This window comes from Nomascus leucogenys, chromosome 10 (assembly GCF_006542625.1).
Source record: "Nomascus leucogenys isolate Asia chromosome 10, Asia_NLE_v1, whole genome shotgun sequence".
Classification (NCBI taxonomy): Eukaryota; Metazoa; Chordata; class Mammalia; order Primates; family Hylobatidae; genus Nomascus; species Nomascus leucogenys.
The window spans coordinates 38,645,513-38,660,956 of NC_044390.1; the positions used below are offsets into that span (position 1 = coordinate 38,645,513).

General features: G+C 38.0%; 1 protein-coding gene across 2 annotated transcripts in view; it reads left to right on the plus strand.

Annotated features, from left to right (window-relative positions):
* GRIP1 (glutamate receptor interacting protein 1) overlaps positions 1-15,444 on the plus strand; it is a 449,905-nt gene that overhangs the window by 167,616 nt on the left and 266,845 nt on the right. The window lies entirely within an intron of this gene.

Below are 15,444 nucleotides of genomic sequence, written 5' to 3' on the forward strand. Positions count from 1 at the left end.
AAATTAAAATAGATGAAACAGCTTTTTATTCTTTCATAATTGCAAAAACAGAATTAAATGAGTAAATGAGAATTCTTGTAAGTGAGACAGAGTCCTTCATAAGATAAAGCCATGTTTCTTTATGCTAAGTTATCTGATTATAATATTTGACATGGTTTGATAAATGCAGAGATGTGATATGGGGATTGAGTGTGAAAGTGGTGTGTAAGTGTCTACATTATCTGTGCAATTGAAGTGCAAAATATGTTGTAATTTATTCAATAATACTGCTGGTTTTCCTGATAAGGATTTTCAATCTTCTTTTGAGGTTTGGTGATAGAAAGTTTTTCTGTATCAGTTGTTCTTTTGAATCCACAGAGAAGACGCTGTGGAGCAGGCACTTGTTAATGACTTGAAATGTGATACAGGCAATTGCTCTTTCCGTGGTTTCTCTTGAGTTATTAACTCCACCATCAATGTTATTCTTGGCACTTCTTCACAAAAAGAAAAATGAACACTATATGTTTTTTCTCATCATAAGAGTAATATGTACTCATGGTGATATGGTTTGGCCCTGTGTCCCCACCCAAATTTCATCTTGAATTGTACTCCCATAATTACCACGTGTTGTGGGAGGGACCTGGTGGGAGATAATTTGAATCACGGGTGCAGTTTCTCCCACACTGTTCTCCTGGTAGAGAATAAGTCTCACAAGATCTGATGGGTTTATCAGGGGTTTCTGCTTTTACACCTTCCTCATTTTCTCTTGCCGCTGCTGTGTAAGAAGTACCTTTCGCCTCCCACCATGATTCTAAGGCCTCCCCAGCCATGTGGGACCGTAAGTCCAATTAAACCTCTTTTTCTTCCCAGTCTCTGGTATGTCTTTATCAGCAGTGTGAAAATGGACTAATACATATTCAAGAAAATTTCAGAAAATACATAAGGATAAAGCAGAAACCAGGCCAGGCATAGTGGCTCACGCCTGTAATCCCAGCACTTTGGAAAGATGAGGCAGGAGAACTGCTTGAGCCCAGGAGTTCAAGACCAGCCTGTGCAACATAGTGAGACCCTATCTTTACAAAACATTTAAAAATTAGCTGGGCATGGTGGTGCACACTTGTAATCCCAGCTACTGGGGAGGCTGAGGTGGGAGGATCGCTTGAGCCAGGGAAGTGGAGGCTGCAGTAAGCTAAGAGCCTGGGTGCCAAAGCAAAACTGTGCTTCAAAATAATAATAATAATACCAAAACCAATCGTAATTCTAACACCAGAGAAAACTACTATTAATAATTCTATATAAATTTCCGTTTTTTCTAGGTAAATATGTATTTCAGAATTGTACTATCCCCACTATGCTATAACCTTGTTTATTCATGTACTGATATTTGTGACTATCATTTCATGTCATTAAAATAGTTTGATATCTTTACATTAAGTGGTTCTATAATATTTCATTGTCTCTATCAAGACATTTTAGTTGTCACTAATTATTATTCAGAATGTTACTATTGCCACTGTGATACATACATGTTTGGGTAGCTGTCTAGTTATTTCCTTAGGATGCATTTCTAGGAATAGGGTTTCTGGGTGAAACCGAATGCACATTTTAAAAGTTTTGATTCATTTTGTTAAACTGTCTTCCAGAAAGGACATGCCTATTTAAACACTTCTACCAATGTAGGGAAGGGTCCTTATTTCCCCATAATCTCAGTGCCCCTGGATATTATGAACTTCTTTAATCCATGCCAATCTGCTGGGTAATAATTGGTATCTGTGTTTATATTGCATCTGCCTGTCTTCTTTTATGAGTTGCCTTTACTTTGTTTTGCATATTTAAATCTTTGTCTAGAATATATTTTGTTATTACATATGGTCAAAGCCTAGTTTATTTTAAAAAACAATTCCACTTGCCTCCCTTATAATAACCTGAGTTCTCATATAAACTTAGGCTTCTTGACTTTTTGTTCCATTGATTCATCTGCATTATTTCTGTACTATTATCACTGTATTTTAATTACATTAGTCTTAAGTTGAATATCTTAGATGGGATGGGGTAGAGGATTAGGAAGGAGGTATGCCTATTCTTACTCATTTATCCTTCCAAATGGATTTTAGAATCATTGTTCACAATTTGCAAATGTTAGTCTTTGGATTACTGAGATCAGATTCTTAACTGCCCTTCTGGGCCCTGCCTGATCCCTTTCAACCCATTCTCCACCCGGCATCCATAGGGTTCTTCCTAAAGTAGGAATCTGCTTCTGTCGTTTGTGTGCTGAAGACACCATGATGGCTCCCCATCATCCTGGGGATAAGGCTCCGACTCTTTAATATAGTCTCATTGGTGACCTGGCTCTTACTTAACAATCTAGCTTCAATTTCTCATCTCTGCCCTACCCACCCCCGCCCACACACACCCTCTTTCCCCTTCCACTGTACTCCTTTCTAGCAGTCCTGACCTGCTGCTAGCCCATGGACTGCACCAGGCACATGGTGCCTCTCTGCCTTTCACATGCTCTTCCCTCTAGCTGGAGTTCTCTCCTCTCCATCCCCCTTTTCTTCTGTAAACCTTTCTTTCCAGCCTTGATTTAGATGTCACTTTCCCAACACCACCCTCCTCCCTGCAAAGTCTGGTTTAGTTGTTCCTGTTGTGTTTCCTCTTGGCACCTGTAACATCCCCTAGGATGGCATTTAACACGATATTGTAAGAACCTGTCCACTGGCTTCTCTCCCCCACGAGATTGATAAGGTCATCCAAGCTCTGTGTCTTGTTTGGCGCTGTAATTCACATTGTAACTTGGCACTGAGGGCACACAGTCAATTCTGTTGAAGAATAAAGCAGTCTACAACATTATGATATTTATTTTTTCCATTCAGGATACCCTTTGTATTGGCAGTATGGCTGTTATGAAAACTATTACTCTGTCCTTCAATTTTAAGGTGATGCTTATTTCTACTTCGCATATGTTCAGTAGGAACATGATCTGAACAATGCTAGGTGATGATAGCACTGCGATCCTTATAAGGCATGGCCATGGTAAGAGAGAGAGATGTGACCCACAGAATTAATGCCCTTGGGAATCCTTCCAGGTTTTTACAAAATTCTCAGGGTTCTTTTGAATTAACTTATATTATTTCAAAGAAATAACATTTCCTCAGAGTTTGTCTCGGCTTCCATTTTAGTTCTACTAGTGTAACTGTGCTTGCATTAAATTCATCCAGTTGCTCCTATGTGTCATGAAAGAATAGCTTTTGCTCATTTTCATGTGTGATAATTTTTAGAGAAAAATGGCAAAGAGGATATGTGAAGCAGGTTTTTTACGTTTTTATCTCTGAAATTTTAGACTTTTAGAGTAGAAAATTCAAAAATTTAAAAACTAAATAAGAATGTGATCAGGGATCCAGGCCCACCTCTTCCTCCCCCAGTCTGACTTATTTAGGCTCATCCCTTAAAGCTCCCCTCAGATGTCCCACATGATTTTGTCAAAGCCCCCACTGGCTGGCTTAGCTGCCCTTGCCCCTGGTTAGTGGTAGCACCTGTGCAGATCTTTGTGCTCACCACATTTCACTGCAGACATCTGTTTCTGTGAGTTCTGTGAGGCATCAACAGTGTCTTGGTTGCTACCATTTCCTCAGAGCCTGGCATACTTAAGTGAATGGATAAATTGACAAATTATCCTAAAGGATTACTGCCTCAGCGTGTCAGATAAAGCCATGTTTGTCTAAAATGAGAAAAAATATGACTATACTATGTATATTTAATACTCAGCCTCCTCTAGCATAGAAATTTGCAGAGAAATTTAGGGGATCCGCTGGGGAAAAAAAAGTTATTGGCACTCTTGCATTGGATTTTGTCATTGTCTAATTCACTGTATTGTTGTTCTGTTCTTGTTGTATAAGGAATTTTCCCCCAATGGGGTTTATGAACTACTTCCAGACATGTATTTTGTCTATTTTTGCTTTTAAAAGTCAGGTGATTTTCCTTTGTACGGAAAATGTGCTTTGGGAGAACCAGAGAGAAAATTCCCTTGAAAGATTATGATGAAACCCAGAATGGCTTTTGCTTGAAACATTAATTCTTTGAATAATTCTCTTTTAGTTTTTTTATGCTTGTTTGTGGAGAAAATGACCCAGTAATGCTATAATGGCCTATTTTGTGGATGTGAGAGTTGTTCTTCTTTCTCAATAATGAAAAATCATAACTATTGATTTGAAGGTAGACTGATCTGGAAACCGAAGGAGTTTTAATGGACGTAAGAAGGAAAACATTCTCACCACTCTCAAAATCAACTTTGAGAGACATTGTTTGAGTCTTTTCTTCTAGCTTGAGTATCTCTGGGATATTTTGCCGTATAATCTATTTGTAGTTTTGAGATGGAGAAATCAGGAATCTGTTTAAAAGGCATCTTGTTATTCTAGGGATGACCCATTTATTTTTCAGTCTATGCTTGTCTGATGTTGAACCGACAAATTGCATATTTTTATTCAGCGACTAATATGTGCTAAGTAATGTGCTTGGAATTAGAGGGATAGAGTCAGGCCTGACATCTACTCTGAATAACTATGATCTCTGTCTTCAAAAACTTCATAGTTTAGTAGTAATTCAAATAAGCGTAACAGCAACAATTATACTATGGTGTAGAAAGTGCTGAGATGAAAGTATGCATGAGGTGCTTTGGGACCAAGAGAACAAGCACCTAAAGCTGGTTGGAAGGTTGGTGGAGGCTTTCAGGAGAAGTGACCCTTCAGCTGAATTTTGAAGACCAAGTAGAAAATATCAGGCCAGAAAGAAAGGAGGGAAGGACATTCTAGAGAAAGGTGTGGGTATGTGGAAAGGCATAGCATATGTTCAAGGGGTTGTTGGTCATTCAGGATGGATAGAGAATGATGTTGTTTGATTCTGTTTCCTCAGAGCTTGTCTCAGCTTCTATTTTAATTCTACTAGTGTAACTGTGCTTGTACTAAATTCATCCGGTTGCTCATATGTGTCATGAAGGAATAGTTTTTGCTTATTTTCATGTGTGGTAATTTTTAATAGAAAAATGGCAATGAGGATATTTGAAGCAGATGTTTTTTACAACTTTTATCTCTGAAATTTTAGACTTTCATACTAGAAAATTCAAAAATTTGAAAACTAAGAATGCGATGATAGTTCAAAGGGACATGTTGTGCTGAATTATTTATCATTCTTTTCTGTGGTTCTTTCTAACTCCTAGAATAACTATTTAATTTCTTCACAACCCACCTACCTGAAAGAGTCATTTTCCACTTGCTGTCCAGTCCTTAATGAATCCACCTAAATTTGATCTCTGCCCTTCCCACTGTGCTGTAATTGGTCCGTGATTTTCTCCCTCACCCAACCAGCCTGTTCATTGTGCTGTTCTATGCTGTGTGCTTTCACAAATGCCATTCCCTCTTTCCTGGAACGCCCTCCCCCAGTACACACATCTTCTTCCTTTAGCTAATTTCTGCTTACCCTTTGAAACATAACTCAAGCTCAGCCTCTTCCAGAACGTCTCCCTAATCCTATTCTGCCTCAGTGCTCACTTCTCCCCACCCTACATGGCACCTCAGTTCACTAGTAGTAGCATACTCTGTGATTAGTAATACTATTAGTACCCTACTAACAGTGGTATACTAATAGTAATAGGAATACCTAACATTTATTAGGTATATATTACAAAATATACAATATTTACACATATGTACATATGTATATCTGCTACTAATAGTAATGCCAAACATTTATTAGCCTCTTGTTATATGCCAGGATTGACTATATGCTTTAGCTATTAAATTGCAATTAGATTTGCACCAACCGAATACATTATATTGTTTAATCCTCGTAGCCAAACCAATCCCCATTTCACAAAGAAGCTGAAATACAAGGAGATTATGTAAAATGCCCAAAGGCACAGAGCTGTTGAGTATTGTCCCTGAGTTTTCACCCAGGCACTGTCACCTCACAACTCTGGCTGTAGGCCAGCACTATATCATATGCACTTTGTGTGTGTTACAAGTAAAGCTATGGGATGTAAAGCTGAGACCAAGACAAAAAAGAGAGAGAGAGATCCCAAGACTCACCTTAGACATGATGATCTGACCTTTAAAGAAGGATCTAAATTGACAAAATTGATTTCGTATTTTATTTCTTGTTTATCTTACTAAAAACTAATTAGTAGGAATATAGCCAAAAAGGTAAGAGAAGCGCTTAAACTAGGGAAAGAATCAAGAAGCCTGGCTGATTAGCTCTTGACTTGTTAACTATTTTGTCTGTCATTATAAAAAACTATTTTGTGGGGCAGTAAGAAACAGTACAGTGGCCAAAGTACTGGGGTTTGATTAAGAAGAACTAGGTTTGAATTTTAACACTCACCTGCTCACATTGTAACCCTGGGCAGGTTATTTAACCTCTTTCTCTTTTTTTAATGTACAAAATGGGAGAAGTAATACCTATCAAGGGTATATATTGCAGATTAAATAAAGTGATAAATGTGAGTACACGTAAAACAGTTATATGTAACATCATCAGAACCCTCAAAATAATTTGTGGAATACAATGCAAAATATGGTATTTGTTAGGGGTTTCAATATTCATAACCTTTTACTCTCACTCTTTCTAACAACTTGCCATCGCTCTCACCCCAAGCCATAACAAAAATAACTGTTTTCATAAGAACAACTATATTCTCATTCTAAGAGGGAAAGTTGTTCTTGATCATTGTGTATAGAAGCCTGTGGCATATATCTAAATGGCCCTCAGACTTTACATACACCATGTGGAGTCTTGGCTGACAGTGTACAAAAGAGTTTTTAGTGTTCACAGTGCATTTAGTAGCCAGCATGGATTTTTGTAGCACTTCTGGTGAAATTGTGATTTATGCAGCTGACTCTTTCAGGCAGTTCAAGTAATTTATTATATCAGAATTTTGCTTGCTTAGTTATCTGTCCCAGTTATGCCCTGAAACTTGAAGTTTTACACTTTGTTTATTTATGAGCTTCCATTTCTCTCTCTCCTGCATTATCATATGGTAGACAGATATGCTGGAAAATTGTGTAACGGAGCTGAGCAAGGCTAGGAGGACTTGGGAGATCAGTAGAAGATTCTACAGTCTTTATGGAAAATTGGCTCCCAGGGGGCTCAGATTTTGAATGAATAAAATAAGAAATTGAAATTTTTAAGTTGTGCTTAATTACTTTAACTGTTTATCTTCTGTAAATTTTTTAAAAAGCGTAGAAGAGATATAAAATTATTAACAAAAAATTCTGGACCAAGATTAATAAAACTAAGCTATATGCTTTGGGTTTGTACATTTTTATTCATTTAGTTTGTTACTATGTATACTAGATGTGTAAAATAAGAGTATATAGATGAACATATATGTTTTAAAAAAGAAGACAAAAGAAGACATTCACATGCCCATCACCCAGCTTAAAATACAGAATATTGGTAACCATGTTAAGCCCCTCTATACCCCTCAAAGATTTCATCATCCTTTATCTTCCCAAATGTAAGGTTGTCCTGTGTTTTTAAACTTATTTATCTTTTTTTTATTTATTTATTTATTTATTTATTTTTTACAATTTCTACTCTCCCGTCAGTGTACATTTTGGTTGTTTCCAGATTTTGCCAATATAAATGATGCCCCAGTTAACTTCCCTCTACTTGTCTCATGTTACACACACGCTAGGTTCCCTAGAATGCACACCATGTAGCGTCCTGGCTGGGTTATGGGCCTGCACCAGTGCAGCTGTGCTAGACCAGGCCAGACTGTTCTGTGTCCCCTCCCATCAGCAGCATGTGACACCCATTGCTCCACTGTTACTTAGTTTGCTCAGGCTGTCATAACAATAGGTCATAGACTGGGCAGCTTAGACAGCAGAAATTTATTTTCTTACTGTTCTGGAGGCTGGAAAGTCTGAGATCAAGGTTCCAGCAAGATTTGATTTTCTGGTGAGGGTTCTTTTCCTGGCTTGCAGATGGCCACCTTCTCTTCATGTCCTCACATGGCACAGAGAGAGAGAGAGTGAGACACACACACACACACACACACACACACACACACACACACCAGAGAGATCTAATGTCTCTCCCTGTTTTATAAAGACACCAGCTCTGTTGGATCAGGGCTTCATGCTTATGACCTCATTTTAACCTTAATCAGCTCCTTAAAGGCCCTATCTTCAATACAGTCATATTGTGAAATGGTCAAGATTGGGGGAGGTTAGGGTTCAACATATGAATTTAGGGTGGATGGGAGACACAATTCAGTCCATAGCAATTAACAGATGCTTGCTGTTGTCGGAAGTTAGATTTTTGTTTTTTTGTTTTCAATCTAGTGGATATAAAATGATCTCTCATTGTGGTTGTTGGTAAACATTCACAACAAACTTTACAATTTTAACCATATTTAAGTGCATAATTCAGAGGCATTAAGTACATTCATATGGTTGTGCAACCGTTAACACAATCTATTTCCAGACCTTTTTTTCATCATCTCAAGCTGAAACTCTACCTATTAAACAATAACTCCCCATTCCCTCTCCTGTCAGCCCCTGGTAACCACCATTCTCTTTCAGTCTCTAGGAATTTGACTACTCTGGATGCCTCATAGAAATGGAACCATACAGTATTTGCCCCTTTGTGCCTTGCTTATTTCACTTAGCATAATGTCATCAAAGCTTATGTTATAGCATGTGACAAGACTTTCTTCCTTTTTTAAGGCTGACTAATATTCCATTGTAAGTTATTTGTAAACAGAATATTTTGTTTATCCATTCATCCATCTCTCGACAGTAGGGTTGCTTCCACCATCGGGCTGTTGTGAAGAATGCTCCTATGAACACGGGTGTACAAATGTCTCTTTGAGTTCCTGCTTTAAATTAGACTGAGTATATATCACCATGGCTTTTAGTTTGCATTTCCCTGGTTACTAAAGAGGTGAAATAGCTGATCTTACTTTTATTGGTTGTTATTGGCCATTAGTGATTGTGTTTTCTCTTCTTTAAAATATATGTTTATATCTTTTACCATTTTGAATGGGTAACTGGTATTTATTTTCTTTACTGATTTTTAGAAGTTATTTGTGTATTCTGGATACTAATCCTTTGTTTCTTTTATGTGTTGCAATTTTCTTCTCTTGATTTCTGGTATTTACAATCACTTTATGGTGGCTTTTTGTTGAGTAGAAGCCCTTAATGTAACGGAATTTACCATGTTTTCTTTTGATGATTCCTTATCTTGTTGAATAATTATTCTTCCCTGAAGACATTCAGATATTAATTATTTAAAATTCCAGTCAAAGCAAACGTGGATATTTTAGGAAGTAAAATGTAATGTATAAATTTTATTTCTTTTTCTTTTTTCTTTTTTTTTTAGAGACAGGGTCTCACTCTGTCACCCAGGCTAGAGTGCAGTGGTATGATCACAGTTTGCTGTAACCTTCAACTCCTGGGCTCAAGTGATCCTCTTGCTTCAGCCACCCCCTGCAAGTAGCTAGGACTACAATAATGCATCACCACACCCAGCTAATTTTTATTTTTTTAATAAAGATGGGGTCTCGCTATGTTGCCTAGGGTGGTCTTGAACCCCTGGCCTCAACCATCTTCCCACCTCAGCCTCCCAAAGTGCTGGAATTACAGGCATGAGCCACTGCACCTGGCCCAAACTATGTATTTTAAACAAGAATGTTTCAGGTTAAATTTGAAATTCCATTTAACAAGTTATTTATTGACTCCTACTATGTGCCAGCCACCATTAGAGGTCACAGATTATTTGTCCTCATGGAGTTTATATTCTTTGAAGGAGAAAAACAATAGCCAAATGAACAAATAATATGATGCCAGGTTGTCTAGATGCTATAAAGAAAGACTAAAATAAATTTCTGTTATTGGGTCCAGAGATCTCTCCCACCCATGTGGGTTATGTAGAAAGCACAAGAGGAGTCCAACATTGGAAGCAGGGTGTGGCTGAAATGGTACAAATGATACCCCATAGGCAGGGGTTCTAGTCCCGGCTCTATCACTAGTTCTGTAAATTGGGTGAAACTCACATTCAGTTAAATGTGTGGATTGAATTAGACAATCTATATGACTTCTTTTGCCTTGAAACATTTTCTTAGGTGTCTGAAAATCAAAGAGATTTTACTGTGGTAAACCTCTTTGGGATAAACTGTTTAGAAGGGAAGAATATGATCAATGTAAATTTTTTTCTAAAGCTAAAAGAACTTAATTCATTTCCAATTCCGATTCTTGACTCTGTGTCTCAGGAAGAGTAATTTTTTATCATTTCCAATAAAACCAACTTTAGATTCTAGCTGAAGCACTGTAAATGGAAAGCCGTTTGTAAAGGGATTTCCCTATAATTAAGATGACTCTGCAGAGAAAGCTATAAAAGCAAGTCTTCCATGATTGGCTGCAAAAAGTAAAGCACTAAAATTGCCAAGTAATACTGTAGATTTCAAAATTTATATGTATCTTTAGAGCTAGTCTCATAAAAGGAATGATTATTTAACAGTCTAAATTCCTGAAAATGGTTTTCACAGTGGAAAAAAAATGTAACACATACTGCTATGCTTCTTTATCTGTGGACATTAACATTTAAATTTCACATTGGAAATGTATGGAAAATCTTTTCGTGGAATGAATGCTAAGTTAAATGTGACAGGTGATTGTGATAAATCACTACTTATTACCTGGAGGGGAAGAAAAGAAGCCTTTGTTGCCTAATGAAATATAACACAACACACAAAGAAAATGCAAAGATAGACCATTGTTGAAGTCGAACATAAACCATTTTATGTCTCTGAAAAACTGAAGGAAAGGATATGAATCATATGCCTCTCATCCACCTGAGGGTTATCCTAGACTCTTACTCTTTTGAACTTGAAGCTTTAGTGTTTTTGCACAATCACACTCTCAAGTGTGCTTAAAGAATGTTATTTGACCGCCTTTGGCAATTTCAGTTAAGACCTTGCCAATAGAGATGAGTGAAGCCAGAAATTGCTTAGGCTGTGGCCAGAGGTCACATAGCAGAGGGGTTAAGAGTACAGCTTATGAAATACAACTTCTTAGTTTCCTACTTCAAATTCTAGTTCTGTCACTTAAAGATATCTGGGCAAGTTATTTAACCTCAAGAAATTTCTACTCTTCTGTAAAATGCAGATAGTGCCAAGTTAATCCATGTCTTTACTAACTAAAAGAAAAAAAATGTGGCCATCTTCAGGTACTCAAAAGTTACAAATTCCATTTCCCTCTTTCTCCACATTCTCTTTCTGAATTTTTTGAATTTGTGATGAAATTTTTATTTTTAAAGAGTGATCTTAAAAGTTACAGACATTTGGCTGGGCACATTAGCCCATGCCTGTAATCTCAGTACTTTGGGAGGCCGAGGTGGGAGGATTGCTGGAGCTCAAGAGTTCAAGACCAGCCTGGACAACATGGCAAAACCCCATCTCTACTATATATATATATTATAGTATAGATATACAATACTCATATATATAATACTCTAATATGTATAAAATACTCATATACATATATATACATACACACACAAAAATTAGCCGGGCATAGCAGCACACACACGTAGTTCGAGCTACCTGGGAGGCTGAAGTGGGAGGATAACTTGAGCCCTGGAGGTCAAGGCTTCAGTGAGCCAAGATTCTGTCACTGCACTCTAGCCTGGGCAACAGTGAGAGACCCTGCTCAAAAAAGAAAAAAGTTACAGATATTCTTATATCTGCTATAGAGACTGACATATTCTGTATTCTGCCCTCACTGGGCCTTAAGCAAGTCGCTTATACCCTGAGGTTCAATTTTCTTCTTTATAAAATAGAATCAATCCCAATTCATAAGGATTATAGGTCCCTCATAGACTCTGGTACACCTTATCACTACATTAATAGATAAGAGCAGGAATATGCAGTTATCTTAAGCAATGGTTTTAAAACTTGGATTTCAGTACGAGTTTCTAAGAATCTTGAAATCCCTCAAAATTGTATGTATTTGAATTTATATGTCTTTGTATTTCAATGCATTATTAAAAGAGTTTATGACCCCAAAGAGATTAAGCACCATTTCCTCAACATGAGACCAAAGAACTTTAAAAAGCAAGACCTGACTGAAACCTGACCACATGTGTCTATACAAATCGATAAGGAAAGTGTTCATTAGGATGGAATTTGGTTCTCACTAGAAAAAGGAAAGAACCCTTCCTTTTTGGGGAAGGGAGCATGGGAAAAAGGAGGATGGCAGAAGGAAACATTGGCACCATCCAGGGAAGAGAGGGTACCTCAGCTAGTGGCCGTCAAGTGTTCCAAGCCCAATAGCTAGATCATCCCTGATGTAAAGACAGAGAGGGGTTGTTGCTGAGAGCTCCAAGGGCTCCAATTACAATGGCTTTGCCTTCTCTTTAGATAAAGCTTATTTTGTTTCCATTCCCTACTTGCCTTGTGACCTTCTGGTTTTATTTTGTCTCCCATGCAGTTCTGTTTATAGTAAGTGTTCTATACCTGTGACAACAAATGTCTTACTATGCTTCCACCAGTCTCACTATACTCCAGTCCCCTTGGTTTGGTGATGCATATCTTACTTCTGAGAAATGGGGCTACTCTTGACTTGCTGATAATGCAAGTTTCTACACCTACAAGGGAGAGGCCCAAAGATGAGAACCATGGTAAAATAACCAAGGAGCTGAACGCCACCTTGGAAGCCCTGGTAGGAGACAGGCTCCTGAGATCCTCTCAGTATTCTCACCTCCCCTTCATAGTCCCACATATGTTATTTTCCATTATGAGCTTGTGTAGGAAGAAATACCTACCTCATAGGGTTATATGATACTTAAATAAAATCATGCATATAAAATATGCAACCAGTCCTTGGCACATATTCAGTGTTACATGTTCTGCTCTAGTTCTGTCACATTAAAATACTCACCTTGTGACAATCCTCTGCTTAGATAGAAATTTCTGTATCAACTGACTCACATGGTAGGACCACTATGCTGTAATTTGTCATCAGTCTCCCATAATAATAAGCATAGTATCACTTGTCTTTTTCCCTTTGTTACACAGAAAGTCAGATGATGACAGTAGATGGGCATTGTATTAAAAAGAGAGAGAGAGAGAAAGAGAGAAATCTCGCCTCTTCTTAATGCTTGCTAAATGGAGGAAAATGGCAGCAATGAAAATGGGTACACTCTATATGACTTTAGTAGTGCTATTATACTCAATGGAACAGTTAGGTATAGATAGTATTGTTTTGTTAGTAGGTTTTCATGTTCTATTTAAATATCACCTTTAAGATCTCTTTTATCAGAGCAGTAAGCAGAGCCAATGAACAAATATTTATCAAGTGCCAATAATGTACAAGATGCTGTGTGGGAAACAAAAATGAATAAGAAATAACGCCAGCTTCAGTGATTTTTTTCAATCAAGCCCATGCCCAAGAAAATATTAGCTTTCCTGATTTGCTTACTGTCATTGGAGTCATAGAAAGTTTTAGCCAGGCACGATGGCTCATGTCTGTAATCCTAGCACTTTGGGAGGCCAAGGCAGATCACTTGAGGTCAGGAGTTCAAGACCAGCCTGGCCAACATGGTGAAACCCCTTCTCTACTAAAAATACAAAAATTAGCCGGGCATGGTGGCAGACACCTGTAATCCCAGCTACTCTCGGTTGGCTGAGGCAAGAGAATCGTTTGAACCTGGGAGGTGGAGGTTGCAGTGAGCGGAGATCGTGCCACTGCACTCCAGCCTGAGGGATAAGAGTGAAACTCCATCTCAAAAAAAAAAAAAGTTTTATTTTTCTCATCTATTATTACTAAAATTATCCCTATATATATAGCCAACAAACATGGAGATTTGGTTTTGCAGAAATGCTTTCTGGCTATTTCTTCTCTATTTCTTCTCTCAGTAAAATCCTAAGAATAGACAGTTCTTCAATAGCGGCTTTCACCTATTTGAAAACATCTTTTATTGCACTGAAAACGCGATGAGATGCAGAAGCAGACTGTTGCTTTGATTCATAAGAGAGTAACTGAACCACTCTGAATCTCTGCTCACTGCCCTCATGTCCATGCCCTCATGGACAGTCTCATAATGGTAGCACAGCTAACTTTTGAATGTATGGCCTTTAAGACACCCAGGAAGATAGCCTCCATTTTAAACTGTTTTCAACTAAGTTCTCCAAGCCTTACTTTTCTCACCTGGCAAATGCGATTCATTCTTTCACTCAAAAAAAATTTTTATACACATCAAGCTCTAAAGTCCATGTTTTTTGCCCCATAAGAACTTAAGCTCCTTGAGGGAAGAGACCAGAGGAAAAAGTCCAAATCCAGAGAGACTGAGAGTTGGGATTTGAGGACAGGGATTCTGATTTCTTTTTTTCTTTGACACAGAGTCTCGCTCTGTTGCCAGGGCTGGAGTGTGGTGGTGCGATCTTGGTTCAACCTCTGCCTCCCAGGTTCAAGGAGTCTCATGCCTCAGCCTCCTAAGTACCTGGGATTACAGGCATGCGCCACCACGCCCAGATAATTTTTGTATTTTTAGTAGAGACAGGGTTTCACCATGTTGCCCAGGCTGGCCTCGAACTCCTGGCCTCAAATGATCTGCCTGCCTCAGCCTCCCAAAGTGCTGGGATTACAGGTGTGAGCCACCACACCCAGCTCTGAATTTTTTATATTCTCTTCAATACCTAGTAGAAAGAGCCTTGGATATTGTAGCTGCAAAATTTATTTAAAAAAAAAAAAGGTGTCTAAAGGCCCCCAAGCCCTGGCCTATACTTAATAGAGTAAAAACCAGAGATTCAAAGACTTTCAGGAAAAACAAGAACCAAAAATGGCTTGTGGGTCTTTTTAAGGTAAAATTAAGCTATATGAAACTAGAATCTTGACGTGTTTTCTCACACAAAATTTCAACATAGGAATTTAATAGATGAATGGGTTAGTATTCTGTCAAATGAAGGCTGTATGTATATTTAAAGAATTCACTCCCTCATGGAGAAAGCAAACATTTCTGGATGAAAGTAGGTCCAGTGTGGTTTGTAACATTCTTTTAAGTGTTATTTTAGTACATTATTTCAGATTTGGTTTAATAATTAACCACGTTCTTTTCCCTGTGTTTTTACATTGTATCTCTTCCAGAAATTGACTTCTATGGAAAAATTACATTTGAATGTTCACTTGAGTTAAAGCTTTAAAACAAATATTATGACTCAAGATTATAATTAGAGGCTTTAGAACTACCAGTCATCGAAGACATGGCTCAGTGGAATCCAAGCTTATTGTTATTAGGGAGCAGAGATGAAGTATAGGAGCTTGTATCACCTTTTGCTTCAGGAACATGACAGTGCCACTCCGATAACTCTGTGAAATGCTGGTCATCACATGTGTTAGGCTCCATGCCATTTGTGTCGTTAAGTCTTGTCAGCACTATGTGCTGCAAAGTGTGAGGGACTGCTCCAGCCAGGCT